This window comes from Dendropsophus ebraccatus, chromosome 13, assembly GCF_027789765.1.
Source record: "Dendropsophus ebraccatus isolate aDenEbr1 chromosome 13, aDenEbr1.pat, whole genome shotgun sequence".
NCBI classification, from domain to species: domain Eukaryota; kingdom Metazoa; phylum Chordata; class Amphibia; order Anura; family Hylidae; genus Dendropsophus; species Dendropsophus ebraccatus.
This window is the reverse complement of record NC_091466.1, coordinates 76,978,732-76,994,464: the sequence shown is the minus strand read 5'-3', so window position 1 is coordinate 76,994,464 and position 15,733 is coordinate 76,978,732.

Genomic DNA, 15,733 nt, shown 5'->3' with positions numbered 1-15,733 from the left:
TATACTGTACAATACACTGCCCTCCATACTGCACAGACTTGTCCTATATACTGTACAATACACTGCCCTCCATACTGCACAGACTTGTTCTATATACTGTACAATACACTGCCCTCCATACTGTACAGACTTGTTCTACATACTGTACAATACACTGCCCCCCCCATACTGTACAGACCTGTCCTATATACTGTACAATACACTGCCCTCCATACTGCACAGACCTGTCCTATATACTGTACAATACACTGCCCTCCATACTGTACAGACTTGTTCTATATACTGTACAATACACTGCCCCCATACTGTACAGACTTGTTCTATATACTGTACAATACACTGCCCTCCATACTGTACAGACTTGTCCTATATACTGTACAATACACTGCCCTCCCCCCATACTGTACAGACTTGTCCTATATACTGTATAATACACTGCCCCCCATACTGCACAGACTTGTCCTATATACTGTACAATACACTGCCCTCCATACTGCACAGACTTGTCCTATATACTGTACAATACACTGCCCTCCATACTGTACAGACTTGTCCTATATACTGTACAATACACTGCCCTCCATACTGTACAGACTTGTCCTATATACTGTACAATACACTGCCCTCCATACTGTACAGACCTGTCCTATATACTGTACAATACACTGCCCCCTCATACTGTACAGACTTGTTCTATATACTGTACAATACACTGCCCCCCCATACTGTACAGACCTGTTCTATATACTGTACAATACACTGCCCTCCATACTGTACAGACTTGTCCTATATACTGTACAATACACTGCCCTCCATACTGCACAGACTTGTCCTATATACTGTACAATACACTGCCCCCCCATACTGTACAGACTTGTCCTATATACTGTACAATACACTGCCCTCCATACTGTACAGACTTGTCCTATATACTGTACAATACACTGCCCTCCTCCATACTGCACAGACTTGTTCTATATACTGTACAATACACTGCCCCCCCCCATACTGTACAGACCTGTCCTATATACTGTACAATACACTGCCCTCCATACTGTACAGACTTGTTCTATATACTGTACAATACACTGCCCCCCCCATACTGCACAGACTTGTCCTATATACTGTACAATACACTGCCCTCCATACTGTACAGACCTGTCCTATATACTGTACAATACACTGCCCTCCATACTGTACAGACTTGTCCTATATACTGTACAATACACTGCCCCCCCATACTGTACAGACTTGTTCTATATACTGTACAGTACACTGCCCTCCCCCCATACTGCACAGACCTGTCCTATATACTGTACAATACACTGCCCCCCCCCATACTGTACAGACTTGTCCTATATACTGTACAATACACTGCCCCCCCATACTGTACAGACTTGTCCTATATACTGTACAATACACTGCCCTCCATACTGCACAGACTTGTCCTATATACTGTACAATACACTGCCCCCCATACTGTACAGACTTGTCCTATATACTGTACAATACACTGCCCTCCATACTGCACAGACTTGTTCTATATACTGTACAATACACTGCCCCCCCCATACTGTACAGACTTGTCCTATATACTGTACAATACACTGCCCTCCATACTGTACAGACTTGTCCTATATACTGTACAATACACTGCCCCCCCCATACTGTACAGACTTGTCCTATATACTGTACAATACACTGCCCCCCCATACTGCACAGACTTGTCCTATATACTGTACAATACACTGCCCCCCCATACTGTACAGACTTGTCCTATATACTGTACAATACACTGCCCCCCATACTGTACAGACCTGTCCTATATACTGTACAATACACTGCCCTATATACTGTACAGACGTGTTCTATATACTGTACAATACACTGCCCTCCATACTGTATAGACTTGTTCTATATACTGTACAATACACTGCCCTCCATACTGCACAGACTTGTCCTATATACTGTACAATACACTGCCCCCCCATACTGTACAGACTGGTTCTATATACTGTACAATACACTGCCCTCCATACTGCACAGACTTGTTCTATATACTGTACAATACACTGCCCCCCATACTGTACAGACTTGTCCTATATACTGTATAATACACTGCCCCCCATACTGTACAGACTTGTTCTATATACTGTACAATACACTGCCCTCCATACTGCACAGACCTGTCCTATATACTGTACAATACACTGCCCTCCATACTGTACAGACTTGTTCTATATACTGTACAATACACTGCCCTCCATACTGTACAGACTTGTCCTATATACTGTACAATACACTGCCCCCCATACTGTACAGACTTGTCCTATATACTGTACAATACACTGCCCTCCATACTGTAGAGACTTGTTCTATATACTGTACAATACACTGCCCTCCATACTGTACAGACTTGTCCTATATACTGTACAATACACTGCCCCCCCATACTGTACAGACTTGTCCTATATACTGTACAATACACTGCCCCCATACTGTACAGACTTGTTCTATATACTGTACAATACACTGCCCTCCATACTGCACAGACTTGTTCTATATACTGTACAATACACTGCCCTCCATACTGTACAGACTTGTCCTATATACTGTACAATACACTGCCCTCCATACTGTACAGACCTGTCCTATATACTGTACAATACACTGCCCCCCCATACTGTACAGACCTGTCCTATATACTGTACAATACACTGCCCTCCATACTGTACAGACTTGTCCTATATACTGTACAATACACTGCCCTCCATACTGTACAGACTTGTCCTATATACTGTACAATACACTGCCCCATACTGTACAGACTTGTTCTATATACTGTACAATACACTGCCCCCCATACTGTACAGACTTGTCCTATATACTGTACAATACACTGCCCTCCATACTGCTCAGACTTGTCCTATATACTGTACAATACACTGCCCCCCATACTGTAGAGACTTGTCCTATATACTGTACAATACACTGCCCTCCATACTGCACAGACCTGTCCTATATACTGTACAATACACTGCCCTCTATACTGTACAGACTTGTCCTATATACTGTACAATACACTGCCCTCCATACTGCACAGACTTGTTCTATATACTGTACAATACACTGCCCCCCATACTGTACAGACCTGTCCTATATACTGTACAATACACTGCCCTCCATACTGCACAGACTTGTTCTATATACTGTACAATACACTGCCCCCCATACTGCACAGACTTGTTCTATATACTGTACAATACACTGCCCTCCATACTGCTCAGACTTGTCCTATATACTGTACAATACACTGCCCTCCATACTGCACAGACTTGTTCTATATACTGTACAATACACTGCCCTCCATACTGTACAGACCTGTCCTATATACTGTACAATACACTGCCCTCCATACTGCTCAGACTTGTCCTATATACTGTACAATACACTGCCCTCCATACTGTACAGACTTATTCTATATACTGTACAATACACTGCCCCCCCATACTGTACAGACTTGTCCTATATACTGTACAATACACTGCCCCCCATACTGTACAGACTTGTCCATATACTGTACAATACACTGCCCTCCATACTGTACAGACTTGTTCTATATACTGTACAATACACTGCCCTCCATACTGCACAGACTTGTCCTATATACTGTACAATACACTGCCCCCCCATACTGTACAGACTTGTCCTATATACTGTACAATACACTGCCCTCTATACTGTACAGACTTGTCCTATATACTGTACAATACACTGCCCCCCATACTGTACAGACCTGTCCTATATACTGTACAATACACTGCCCTCCATACTGCACAGACTTGTCCTATATACTGTACAATACACTGCCCCCCCCCCATACTGTACAGACCTGTCCTATATACTGTACAATACATTGCCCCCCCCCCATACTGTACAGACTTGTCCTATATACTGTACAATACACTGCCCTCCATACTGTACAGACTGGTTCTATATACTGTACAATACACTGCCCTCCATACTGTACAGACTTGTTCTATATACTGTACAATACACTGCCCTCCATACTGCACAGACTTGTCCTATATACTGTACAATACACTGCCCTCCATACTGTACAGACTTGTCCTATATACTGTACAATACACTGCCCTCCATACTGTACAGACCTGTCCTATATACTGTACAATACACTGCCCTCCATACTGTACAGACTTGTCCTATATACTGTACAATACACTGCCCCCCATACTGCACAGACTTGTCCTATATACTGTACAATACACTGCCCCCCATACTGTACAGACTTGTCCTATATACTGTACAATACACTGCCCCCCATACTGTACAGACTTGTCCTATATACTGTACAATACACTGCCCCCCCATACTGTACAGACCTGTCCTATATACTGTACAATACACTGCCCCCCCATACTGTACAGACCTGTCCTATATACTGTACAATACACTGCCCTCCATACTACACAGACTTGTCCTATATACTGTACAATACACTGCCCCCCATACTGTACAGACTTGTCCTATATACTGTACAATACACTGCCCCCTCCATACTGTACAGACTTGTCCTATATACTGTACAATACACTGCCCTCCATACTGTACAGACTTGTCCTATATACTGTACAATACACTGCCCTCCATACTGTACAGACCTGTTCTATATACTGTACAATACACTGCCCTCCATACTGTACAGACTTGTCCTATATACTGTACAATACACTGCCCCCCCCATACTGCACAGACTTGTCCTATATACAGTACAATACACTGCCCTCCATACTGCACAGACCTGTCCTATATACTGTACAATACACTGCCCTCCATACTGCACAGACTTGTTCTATATACTGTACAATACACTGCCCTCTATACTGTACAGACCTGTCCTATATACTGTACAATACACTGCCCCCCTCCATACTGTAGAGACTTGTTTTGGTCACTTCTGCTGTCGATATACATAAGACAGTATTAAGCTTGAGGATGATGCAAGAAATTTTGCAGTGTCACGAAAGGACCAGCAAGACAAAAGGACGGACATCCTGGATTAAGAAGGATTGTGGGTTACAAGTTATCTTTTTTTTCCTTGGTGGGGGTGCACCGAGATTTACCGGACCGTTCTCTCATCCACCTCCTCTTCCTTCCATTCTTAGTCCTTCACAATTACACTTTGTCTTGTTCTTGTCTTTCTCCGGCTTCTCCTAGACTTCACACGGGGATCGCTCCATTCATCTCCAGTGTGAGCGTGAGGGCTGAGCCTCTTCTTGTGATCGACTTCGCCGGTTTCATCAGTTTCCCTCATTAGATGATGGTAAAATTTTACGGGAGTCTCATCTCAGAACTTCTCCCGCTGTTCATCCCGTAACAAAGACAGAATTCCATGACTCCATCTCGGTTTGTCTCCTTGCTGAGTAATTCAACAGTTTGAACACATTAAAGTAGTTTTTAAAGAAGGAAAAGTGTCATGAAAGGCGTCTAGGATACAAAGCTGCGGTCAGTAGGTGACTCTGCGGCAGAAGAGCCTTAGTCGGATGTTACGGGACCATCGCAGGGGGGTGCTGGGTAAATGAAGAATGTTACGTAACATCAAGGAGTTTTACAGATGAATAAAATTTTTGATGGATTTGCTAAGATCATAAAACCTCCACTGCAGCCAATCAACAATGCAGCCGCCATGACAGCTCAGATACGGGGCGTCATAGTATTGCATAATAAAAAAGAGAGAAGTCTGGAAATGAGGGAAGACAAGGGATTTCATGACTGGAAGGGCACCTGTCTTCATTGTCACCTGGACTTCTCAGAAAGAGAGACGTGACTGTGCAGAATATGTCAATGAGAAGGGATGATGCCAACCAATAGGCAGCCATGTGGCTTCTTTGGGGCCTTTAAAAATGTGGACTGTGGCCTTGTTTATCCTAGTCTTAAGCGAGCATGCTCAGCCGAGCATAGTGTTTGACTGTGCATCGAGGTGCTCTATCGAGCTTGAAGCTTGACTGAGCACCTCATGGTGCTTGGGTACAGCTGGCCATACTCCTTTAATAACTGATGGCTGAAGGATTGTTCGGCCGTCAGGTACACTGTATCTTCAGCCTGCCGTAGTTATCTATTGCACTTTTTGTTCACGTTTTTGTATACAAAATGCAACAGGTTTCTGCAAGACACGTTAGAACTCCAGTGGAATGCACGGTAGGCACCCTGTGCTCTGCCGAGCAGGGAGTATCTGGTTAAATGTTCTAGTCTCCCATTGATTTCAATGGGGTTGGTTACTCGAGTCGAGCACTCGAGCATTTTTATGCTCGCTCAACACTAGCTGGTCCCATTACCGTTCCATTGACCTCCCAAGGTCTTTTAAGTGCAGAAATATCTGTAGAAGTACTGAAGTAGAAACCAGCACCAAGCCCATATGTCCTGGGTGGCAAACTAGAGCCATCCTGGGGTCCCTCTCTTTTATGTACCCCACTATTGTAAACAGCAAATATGTCCCTATAGGTTTCTATTGAGTAATGCCAGAGGCAAATATGACTCACAAGGTCAATGAAAGGATGAGTAAGTTTCGAGGCCTATAAGACTTGACATTGATGATGTCATGAGCCCATTCGTCTGTCATCAGTCATCTCTATAACATCACGGAGGACGAGTCCTGACTCCTGGATATGGCCGTCCCCTTGAGTACGTCTCCATAAGATCCCAGTGCGTTCATGATATTACCATATGAATGCATCATCGCCGTATCTCCATAATCATCGAGGGTTCCTTTCTTTTATCTCCTCTCTGAATAGATTCTCTCTGCAAAGTTTTTATTTCATTAGGAAAAAAAGAGGATTAAGCGCAGGAACATTTTGTGCCTTCAATGGAGACAAATTGATGTAAATAGTCTATAGAGCAGATGTACAAAAAGCAGAAAAACAGGAGCGCTGAGCCAAGTGAACCCCATAAAGGTCAATTCAGGTGAATCCCCATAATGAATACAATCTAACAAAATCATCGCTAATGGTATCAAGTCCAAGGTGAAAGTTCTCCTCCTACCGAAGTCACAGAGAACATGGAGCGGCAATGCATACAATGTCTTCATCTTACATTGCCTGCGGATCTCTAGTTCTTTTCATCGTAGGCTGAATGCTTGATGAATAGAATGCATGAACTACAGTAAAGACTGACCCCCCGAGCAGGAAAATAACTTGAAAAGCGCTTACAGAACTGCCCTCCAGTCATTTACGTCCATCTGCTTCTTTAAATGAAAGATTCTTATTGCAGCAGCAGTAAAGCAAAACTCTCATGGTTGTCTGCTATGTCAAATATAAATGCAAAATTGCAACTTTGGAAACTTCTGGCGAAAATAAGTAAATCATTTTCAGGGTAAATATATAGTATGTTGACTCTAGCACCTCCTGGTGGCCATTTGCTGTACAGCAGGGTTTTCTTAAATGTTTAAAATTCTGCCCTAAATACCCCAATGTTTACATTTACACCTTTCAGTATAACTATGACCAATGCAGCACTGGCTAATGACATAGAATCGCAATACTCTGAGCATCACTTCTGGTTGCTCTATGAGTGCAACATCAGCATAATATGGGCAGGCTCCTGATGGAACATGACAATTACAATGGAGGCTGGATAGACCTTGAATGGAAGATGCAGCATCCCGAGAACTCGGTACAGATCAATGACCCCTACTGGTGATGATGTATGCCGCGTCCCATTAATCATGCAAATAAATGCGGCGTGGAACCGCCACTGAGTGGAGACCATTTGTGCAAAGTCTATAAGGTTAATGCCATTAAACTGAAGCCTCTCCCATAAACTTATCACAAAAATCACATTAAAAGCAAAATAATACATTAAGTGATGCGGCGGAGAAGTCGGAGGTCCTATGTATTTCCATATTGGATTCGTCTTTTGAAACATGAATTACAGGAAACTGCAGAATTCTGAAAATCGAGGACTGTCCTATATACTTCTCTATATGGACAATCAACCATTTGCTTGAACTTAACAGGTCAAGCTGGGAGTACTGGGGGCTGCACAGTAGATGGTTAAGGTTCATGACTCTATGACTTTATGGGGCATTCCTTGGTCAACAATGATGTCGGGGGTGGTGAATGGAATGCCCATGATGTTGGTGCAGAGTAGAACCAAGACATCGGGACTAGAGATGACCAAACTTTTCAAAAGTTCAGTTTGGCAGGTTTGTTGAATTTTGAGGTAGTTTGGGTTTGTCCGAATCTTAAGCAAGCCAAACAAAACAACTAAACGATTGCAGGCATTTCGCTGTTTTCACGCAGTTCACTCATCTATTCTTACCTGTTCAGGCTCCCCCGGTGTGTCCTCCTTCCCTGGTGTCCCCCCGCAGATGCCAAAATCCCGCTCAGCCAGTGACCGACTGAGATGGGGCAGTGCTGCAGTCAGTGTTTGGCTCAGGAGTGACGGCCTGCTTAGCCACTGGCCGTGGTGCTGTCCTGTCTCAGTCAGTGGTTGATTGAGCAGGCTGGAGGCAGCTGAAGACACCGGAGACCTATAGAGGGACAAGCTGGGTATTTATACACGACTTATTGTTCGGTATATATGTTTGGGGATTGACTCTATCCCTCATAGATGTTTAACCTGCAGACAGGCATGAGGGGTAATATAGTTTTGCAACTGCTGAAGGGTCACGAGATCTCTAGTATAGAGGGCTAGATTGTGATTGCATTGTTCTTTACTAGAAAGTTCTAGGGAATTCTAGAATGTTAAACACAGTAATGATGTCAACCAGGGGTGGCAGCCCTGCCCTGGTGATCGCTAGATCGTCCAGGCAGCCCATAGCAGGGAGCAGTAGTCTGTTGCCGCAGCTCCTATCCCACGGAGCAAAAGCAGCAGATCGCTGCTATGTTAGTCGTTTGTCTTTCAACATATTGAAAGACAAACGACTGCAGCGATCAGACGTTCATGTCGGCTGATCATTGTCTTCTATTACACAAGACAATTATGGGCTGAATACGGCCGATTATCGTTTCGTGTAATAGGGGCTTAAGCCTCTTATGAGCAGAGGGAGATTTGCCCCATGTTCCCTTACTTTAATTAAAGGGGTTATCCAGGATTACATAAAGCACAGCTACTTATTTGCATTAACAGTACCACCCCAGTCCTCACGTTGTGTGTTATTACAGTTAAGCTCTATTCACTTTAATTGAACTGAGCTGCACACACCCAACCTGAGGACAAGAGAGTGCTGCTGTTTCTGGAAGGAAGTGGTCATGTTTTTCTAAGCTTGGAAAACCCCTTTAAAGCGGCACTATCAGCAGGTTCTTCCAAGGGAACCTGCTGATATTCCGCAGTAGCTAGGTCCCTCAGTGGTATATTGCAGTTAGTTTCTCCCCTCTCCTCCCCCACATTGTTTGTAAAATTGCTAAATACTCTTATGCAAATTATTTGCCTAAGAGCATTTAGGGCGTTGCTCGGGGCTGGAGAGCATTGCTGCCCCTACATCCCGTCCACTCTGCATATTCATAACTGCATAATGGGCTCTATACACGGCCGCTGCGCAGGGAAGCAGTCCCGTCGGACTGAATCTCCCGGGCCACCGCCGAACCTCCTGGAGGTCCCTCAGGACGAACGTATAAGAACTTATGACTTGAGGAACCTCCGGGAGGATTGGCGGTAGCCCGGGGGATTCAGTCCTTCGCAGCCGCCGTGTACCGAGCCCACTATGCAGTTATGAATATGCATAGTGGGCGGAGTGGGTGGTCTGGGAGCGGCAATACTCTCCGGCCCCGAGCAACGCCCCAAATGCTCTTAGGCAAATAATTTGCATAAGAGTATTTAGCGATTTTACAAACAATGCAGGAGAGGAGAGGGGTGAAACTCACTGCCGTATACTACTGAGGGACACTGCGGCAAATCAGTAGGTTATCTGGGAAGAACGCTTTAAGGAATAAAATAATGGGCATGGACTCCATTGAGATGATGCCCACTTTGTCCTTGTCACTTTTTAGAAAGTTTGCACAAGTTTAGCACAGATTCCCAATACATGGGATCCCTAAACTCTAATTGGCTCATCTGACGGGTGTCAATATTTTTTTTTTTATATATATCTGCATGTTATACACTAATATATAAATATTTCACCTGCCTCTATCATATGTCTCTATAGCCCCCATGCACAGCGGCTCCTGATCCATCTGACATGATGCACACATCTGCTGTACGGTGCGGACATGGCAGGTCATGAGAGCACAGTAAGTGGCCATGAAAAGGTTAATCTTCCCCCGCTGTCCCGGCCCAGAAGCCATGGCCTCTCTGTCTGAATCACAAGCCCACATTCCCTCACACAGCACCAGAAGTTTGTTTTCATCATGAAAACAGGATGTGAGCGGCGGCGGGGCCGATCATCCCAGAGAAACCCAAGCCCGGGCTCCAGAACGTTCCCTGCAGCAGCACAGACATTTCATGTTATTGTAGGACAGAGAATGAGGCTGGAGGGGCGCTAAGATAAACAGCTTATTACAGACGTGTTTCTTCATAGGAAAACAGCAACTTCCTGAAACCCAACGCCCCAGCGTGTGCGTCCCGCTCCCCATCCGTATAATCGCTCGGTGGAGATTGCCCATCAATGCTGCCTTTTATTTCCCCTCCAATAACGCGGATCGCTGGGAAGATTTCTGCTTACAGCTACAATAAATATGGGATGAAACTGATCCCCACCCGGCGGACACAGAGTCCTGACTCAGGGATTATTCACTGTAGACAAATAAATGGTTCTCGGGATCCAGTAAGAAATTATTTATTTCCCAAGATAACTTAAAGACTCAAAGGATACATGTAGATAAAGATATTACATGAGGGCAGGAGAGACAGTGACCCCACAGTAGTGTCAGGAGAGACAGTGACCCCACAGTAGTGTCAGGAGAGACAGTGACCCCACAGTAGTGGCAGGAGAGACAGTGACCCCACAGTATTGGCAGGAGAGACAGTGACCCCACAGTAGTGTCAGGAGAGACAGTGACCCCACAGTAGTGTCAGGAGAGACAGTGACCCCACAGTAGTGTCAGGAGAGACAGTGACCCCACAGTATTGGGAGCAGAGATAGTGACCCCACAGTATTGGCAGGAGAGACAGTGACCCCACAGTAGTGTCAGGAGAGACAGTGACCCCACAGTAGTGTCAGGAGAGACAGTGACCCCACAGTAGTGTCAGGAGAGACAGTGACCCCACAGTAGTGTCAGGAGAGACAGTGACCCCACAGTAGTGTCAGGAGAGACAGTGACCCCACAGTAGTGTCAGGAGAGACAGTGACCCCACAGTAGTGTCAGGAGAGACAGTGACCCCACAGTAGTGGCAGGAGAGACAATGACCCCACAGTAGTGGCAGGAGAGACAGTGACCCCACAGTAGTGGCAGAAGAGACAATGACCCCACAGTATTGGCAGGAGAGACAATGACCCCACAGTAGTGTCAGGAGAGACAGTGACCCCACAGTAGTGTCAGGAGAGACAGTGACCCCACAGTAGTGGCAGGAGAGACAGTGACCCCACAGTAGTGGCAGGAGAGACAGTGACCCCACAGTAGAGGCAGGAGAGACAGTGACCCCACAGTAGTGGCAGGAGAGACAGTGACCCCACAGTAGTGTCAGGAGAGACAGTGACCCCACAGTAGTGTCAGGAGAGACAGTGACCCCACAGTATTGGCAGGAGAGACAGTGACCCCACAGTAGTGGCAGGAGAGACAATGACCCCACAGTAGTGGCAGGAGAGACCGTGACCCCACAGTAGTGGCAGGAGAGACAATGACCCCACAGCATTGGCAGGAGAGACAGTGACCCCATAGTAGTGGCAGGAAAGACAATGACCCCACAGCATTGGCAGGAGAGACAGTGACCCCACAGTAGTGGCAGGAGAGACAGTGACCCCACAGTAGTGGCAGGAGAGACAGTGACCCCACAGTAGAGGCAGGAGAGACAGTGACCCCACAGTAGAGGCAGGAGAGACAGTGACCCCACAGTAGTGTCAGGAGAGACAGTGACCCCCACAGTAGAGGCAGGAGAGACAGTGACCCCACAGTAGTGTCAGGAGAGACAGTGACATCACAGTAGTGGCAGGAGAGACAATGACCCCACAGTAGTGGCAGGAGAGACAGTGACCCCACAGTAGTGGCAGGAGAGACAGTGACCCCACAGTATTGGCAGGAGAGACAGTGACCCCACAGTAGTGGCAGGAGAGACAGTGACCCCAGAGTAGTGTCAGGAGAGACAGTGACATCACAGTAGTGGGAGCAGACAGTGACCCCACAGTAGAGGCAGGAGAGACAGTGACCCCACAGTAGTGGCAGGAGAGACAGTGACATCACAGTAGTGGCAGGAGAGACAATGACCCCACAGTAGTGGCAGGAGAGACAATGACCCCACAGCATTGACAGGAGAGACAGTGACCCCACAGTAGAGGCAGGAGAGACAGTGACCCCACAGTAGTGTCAGGAGAGACAGTGACCCCACAGTAGAGGCAGGAGAGACAGTGACCCCACAGTAGTGTCAGGAGAGACAGTGACCCCACAGTAGAGGCAGGAGAGACAGTGACCCCACAGTAGAGGCAGGAAAGACAGTGACCCCACAGTAGTGTCAGGAGAGACAGTGACCCCACAGTAGTGGCAGGAGAGACAGTGACCCCACAGTAGTGGCAGGAGAGACAGTGACCCCACAGTAGAGGCAGGAGAGACAGTGACCCCACAGTAGTGGCAGGAGAGACAGTGACCCCACAGTAGTGTCAGGAGAGACAGTGACCCCACAGTAGTGTCAGGAGAGACAGTGACCCCACAGTATTGGCAGGAGAGACAGTGACCCCACAGTAGTGGCAGGAGAGACAATGACCCCACAGTAGTGGCAGGAGAGACCGTGACCCCACAGTAGTGGCAGGAGAGACAATGACCCCACAGCATTGGCAGGAGAGACAGTGACCCCATAGTAGTGGCAGGAGAGACAATGACCCCACAGCATTGGCAGGAGAGACAGTGACCCCACAGTAGTGGCAGGAGAGACAGTGACCCCACAGTAGTGGCAGGAGAGACAGTGACCCCACAGTAGAGGCAGGAGAGACAGTGACCCCACAGTAGAGGCAGGAGAGACAGTGACCCCACAGTAGTGTCAGGAGAGACAGTGACCCCCACAGTAGAGGCAGGAGAGACAGTGACCCCACAGTAGTGTCAGGAGAGACAGTGACATCACAGTAGTGGCAGGAGAGACAATGACCCCACAGTAGTGGCAGGAGAGACAGTGACCCCACAGTAGTGGCAGGAGAGACAGTGACCCCACAGTATTGGCAGGAGAGACAGTGACCCCACAGTAGTGGCAGGAGAGACAGTGACCCCAGAGTAGTGTCAGGAGAGACAGTGACATCACAGTAGTGGGAGCAGACAGTGACCCCACAGTAGAGGCAGGAGAGACAGTGACCCCACAGTAGTGGCAGGAGAGACAGTGACATCACAGTAGTGGCAGGAGAGACAATGACCCCACAGTAGTGGCAGGAGAGACAATGACCCCACAGCATTGACAGGAGAGACAGTGACCCCACAGTAGAGGCAGGAGAGACAGTGACCCCACAGTAGTGTCAGGAGAGACAGTGACCCCACAGTAGAGGCAGGAGAGACAGTGACCCCACAGTAGTGTCAGGAGAGACAGTGACCCCACAGTAGAGGCAGGAGAGACAGTGACCCCACAGTAGAGGCAGGAGAGACAGTGACCCCACAGTAGTGTCAGGAGAGACAGTGAGCCCAGAGTAGTGTCAGGAGAGACAGTGACCCCAGAGTAGTGTCAGGAGAGACAGTGACCCCACAATAGTGTCAGGAGAGACAGTGACCCCACAGTAGTGGCAGGAGAGACAATGACCCCACAGTAGAGGCAGGAGAGACAGTGACCCCACAGTAGAGGCAGGAGAGACAGTGACCCCACAGTAGTGGCAGGAGAGACAGTGACCCCACAGTAGTGTCAGGAGAGACAGTGAGCCCAGAGTAGTGTCAGGAGAGACAGTGACCCCACAATAGTGTCAGGAGAGACAATGACCCCACAGTAGTGGCAGGAGAGACAGTGACCCCACAGTATTGGCAGGAGAGACAGTGACCCCACAGTAGTGGCAGGAGAGACAGTGACCCCACAGTATTGGCAGGAGAGACAGTGACCCCACAGTATTGGCAGGAGAGACAGTGACCCCACAGTAGTGTCAGCAGAGACAGTGACCCCACAGTAGTGGCAGGAGAGACAGTGACCCCACAGTAGTGGCAGGAGAGACAGTGACCCCACAGTAGTGGCAGGAGAGACAGTGACCCCACAGTAGTGTCAGGAGAGACAGTGACATCACAGTAGTGGCAGGAGAGACAGTGACATCACAGTAGTGGCAGGAGAGACAGTGACCCCACAGTAGAGGCAGGAGAGACAGTGACCCCACAGTAGTGGCAGGAGAGACAGTGACCCCACAGTAGTGGAAGAGAGACAGTGACCCCACAGTAGTGGAAGAGAGATAGTGACCCCACAGTATTGGCAGGAGAGACAGTGACCCCACAGTAGTGTCAGGAGAGACAGTGACCCCACAGTAGAGGCAGGAGAGACAGTGACTCCACAGTAGTGTCAGGAGAGACAGTGACATCACAGTAGTGGCAGGAGAGACAGTGACCCCACAGTAGTGGCAGGAGAGACAATGACCCCACAGTAGTGGCAGGAGAGACAGTGACATCACAGTAGTGGCAGGAGAGACAGTGACATCACAGTAGTGGGAGCAGACAATGACCCCACAATGGTGGCAGGAGAGACAGTGACCCCACAGTAGTGGCAGGAGAGACAGTGACCCCACAGTAGTGGCAGGAGAGACAGTGACCCCACAGTAGTGGCAAAAGCGCCAAAGTTGCTCCAGGGTGGGGTCATTGGTTACAGTGAGGACTAACCTTTAATTATTAACCATGGGATAACTCCCTTCGCCCCGGAGTAATACCCATCCCAATTATGGTATAATATTCTTTTCTAACACTTTATGGTTTTCCCTGGATTCTTCACATTCAGATTTACTCCTGAATTTTCCATCTTCTCTTTCTCTCCAGCTTTGTGAAACCATAAAGAGAAGAACAGGAGGAAGTCATGGAGGCGATTTCCCAGTCTAGGTTTGGCCAGTGGTCGCTGTATCCTCCAGCTCCAGATCTTTCACGTACATTTATAAGATGCAGAGCTGATAACATATTTCCAAGGTCCCAGGATAAGACTGTAACACAGCCCGAGATCTCCCAGCTCGGTTTGGCAGCGCTGGATAAAGGCAGAGCTCCAGCCAATTCCTCCTTAGCGCTGCTTGGCCTCCTCTCCGAGATCAGTCTATGCTCTGGTTTAAATTTAGAAACCATCCAGGCCGCCCAGGGCTCCGCTAACAAGAGGGTCAAGTATCAGGACGACATGTGGGACGGGTCCAGTCTGGTCCAAGTCTCAACAACACCTCAAGGAACTGCGAGAACTTCCCTCATGTTCCTGGTGGTTGCAGATATCAATGTGTTTAAATGATTAAGAGCTCTATTTTTGGTTTGTAGATCTCTGGGGTCACTGACCAAACCCTAAAACAGACACTTTTACGACATGAAGCGGAGACGTCAGAGATTGCGCGGGGAGTTATGGCTCCAACAATGGCTCTAGTCAAGAAGTTCTGAAGGTGGGAAGTTCTGCTTTAGGGCTACAGTATATGGCGTCAGTGGAACCACTG